Genomic DNA, 2,940 nt, shown 5'->3' on the forward strand with positions numbered 1-2,940 from the left:
TTTCTTATAATTCTATTATTAGTATCACTAGAAGCTCAATTGTGTGGACCAGTGACTTCATAAAGTGTCCCAAGGACTCTGTATAAGAACCTTTGAATATCAGGACTCTTTCAGAGCATTTTTTCTCTTACTGGTAGAATGTTGGAAAACTTGATGTCCCCAGAGGCTAAAAAATGTTAACAGCAGTATAAAAGCCAAATTTAAAAAAGGGCCAGAGGCAAATACGACACAAGTAATTATAGGCCAACTTTCCACCAAAGATTATTCCAAGGTTGGTCATAAAGTTGAGTTTTTCTTAGTTATGTCAGTTAATCAAAGCATTTAAATGCACTTTCTTTCACGACATCAAAACCAACTCATTCATGTGGAACCTATGCATTATTTTGTGTCTGATTAATATCTACCATTTAGCATTTTAATTTTACTTTTTAATAAATATAGCAAAAAGTCTACCTGTAAACATTATAAAGTGCTATTTGTTTGCCATATATATATATGCCATATATATATATATATGATCTCCTTGAACAGCAGCTGTTAAAAAATGGAAAATTACGTTGAGTTCATTCATGGACATTACCTTAAAAGGTCTATGTTTCCATTTGCTAAGATGTAAGGCTTCTCAAAAAATCCTTCCAAGAAATACGCTATAAAAGCATTCTAATGCATAATGATGCCATACCCAATCTTAAGAGTCTTGGCTAGCAAACAAATGAGAAGCTTCAATTCTGCCAAAAAGTGATTAAGAAGCACATGCTAGGGTCTTATGTCTAGATATTTTTCACTCAGATATTATTCATCATGTCATAGCCAAATAATTCACAGTTTGCCAATCCTCCACACCTATTCCAGGTGACATAGAGAAAAATCATCTGAAATACTCTACTTGATTAATTTTGAAAGTCTGATCCAAAGTTATTAGACTTTGCAGTTTTCTAGTTTTTTATATTTTATTAAATCTTATTGTATAACATCTCATTTTGTAGAACAGAAACATAAAATACAAGGCAGTGTTTCTCATAAATATTTTTGTGTCTCCCTTTCATGGAGATTTGGGTTGTCTTTGAGATGGATAGAAACCACACAAATTTATATTCTTGTTTTTGCACTTGCAGGTAATCTTTTGTAAGAAATATAACTCTCCTGAGTCTGTTTCATGGTCTTTGAAATAAAAAAAATGCTATTTCTTAATTCATCAAATTGTTATGAATATATTAGATAAACATGTAAAGTGCTAAGCACATAAGCAGATTCAATACAATTAGCTATAGAAATTAATATCAGTTAGCTCAATGTTTTCAACGTGACATTAGTCTCTCTCCCAGTTTTGCTGGCTTGTTAAAATGTGACCCCAAATTTATCATTCTCTGTACATTAATTGTATACTGTTTTTCACCTCAGATACATTGCCTTTTCAAACAATTTAAAATAGGGGTCAAAAGAAACTATGCTGGGCTTCCTGAAAGATATGTATTCGTCCATCTTCTTTAAAAGAATGTTTTATAATATTTGTTCATTTCAGTTTCTCAATATGATTTTATAAATGATTTTAAAAAGGACTCTCAACAAATATTTTTAGAAAACATTGGTTTGATTGAACTTTATAACCTTCATAAATAATTTTTTCAATACTCATAGCAAATTAAACTTATGTAATGGTTTCCGAAATTTTACTTCGGTTGAAAAATCTGAGCACAGATATTGTGTTCAAAATCCATGATCAAGCTTTAATTTATAAGCATAACCCTAACCAACTTTGCCTCTCCCAGAAAATGTTGAGTCTATCCAATTGCTCAGTTTAGGATAATTCTTACTTCTTCCTCTATCATATCCAAATTATTAGCATTTTCACTGCGATTCCTGCTCTGAACAAGTATACGTCTTTCCACTTCCACTGTTTTCATTTTATTTCAAGCAAGCTTTATCTTTTCTTTAGATCACTTTATTAGTCTAAATTTGGGTTTTCCTATATTGACTCTGGCTTTCCTCCTGTTTATTTGCCACACTACAGAAATAGAATTGTTTTCAAAACACACATTTAATCATGTCTTTTTATGTCTTTACTTTTTTCATCTGCAACAGATTTATTTTTTAAAGGAAGGGATTTTGAGAGAAAAAAACGTGGGGCAGAATATGGAATAGAAAATAATTACAAACATAGGCTATTCTGCTAATTGTTTCATAACCACCACAAACTAGTACAGAGAATGCCCTGTACAAAACACAGCAAAGGTTCAAACAACGAGGTGTTCCCTTAGCAAGCCTGAAAATTTCAGTCTCTGGTATTTGGAATTTAGGCTGCAGTCCTTGTTTTTCGATGGATCACTAGGTGTGTGGCTCCACGGCTTCGGTAGCCACGGCAGCTCCAGCGGGGCCTGAGGGGTGCTAGCACCTTCCCTGAAAGACCCTTGCAGTTCTCCATGGTAACCATGTGCGACCGAAAGGCCGTGATCGAAAATGCGGACATGTTGGAAGAGATGCAATAGGACACAGTGGAGTGCACTACTCAGGCACTGGATTAAAACAACGTAGAGAACATAGAGGACATTGCGGCTCATATCAAGAAGGAATTTGACAAGAAGTACAATCCCACCTGGCATTGCATGGTGGGGAGGAACTATGGTAGTTACCTGACACATGAAACCAAACACTTCATCTACTTCTACCTGGGCTAAGTGGCCATTCTTCTGTTCAAATCTGGTTAAAATCATGTCATTAAAATAAATAAATAAATAAATAAATAAATAAATAAATAAATATAAAAAAATCTATTGCTCCCTTTTCTTATTAAAATGAGCTGCAACATTTTTTATGTTACCTACATTATTTGGACTCTACCTCCCTCCCTATTCTCTCTCTCTCTTGGTTGCTGTTGTGATCTGAATATGTCCCCCAAAATTCATATGTTGAAACCTAAACAACAATATAATAGTATTAAGA

General features: G+C 33.6%; 1 pseudogene; it reads left to right on the top strand.

The window, feature by feature from the left end:
- The first annotated feature begins 2,414 nt into the window (after positions 1-2,414).
- On the top strand, positions 2,415-2,705 carry LOC102125075 (dynein light chain 1, cytoplasmic-like; annotated as a pseudogene).
- The last annotated feature ends 235 nt before the right edge of the window (positions 2,706-2,940 follow it).

Source organism: Macaca fascicularis, chromosome 3, assembly GCF_037993035.2.
Source record: "Macaca fascicularis isolate 582-1 chromosome 3, T2T-MFA8v1.1".
NCBI classification, from domain to species: Eukaryota; Metazoa; Chordata; class Mammalia; order Primates; family Cercopithecidae; genus Macaca; species Macaca fascicularis.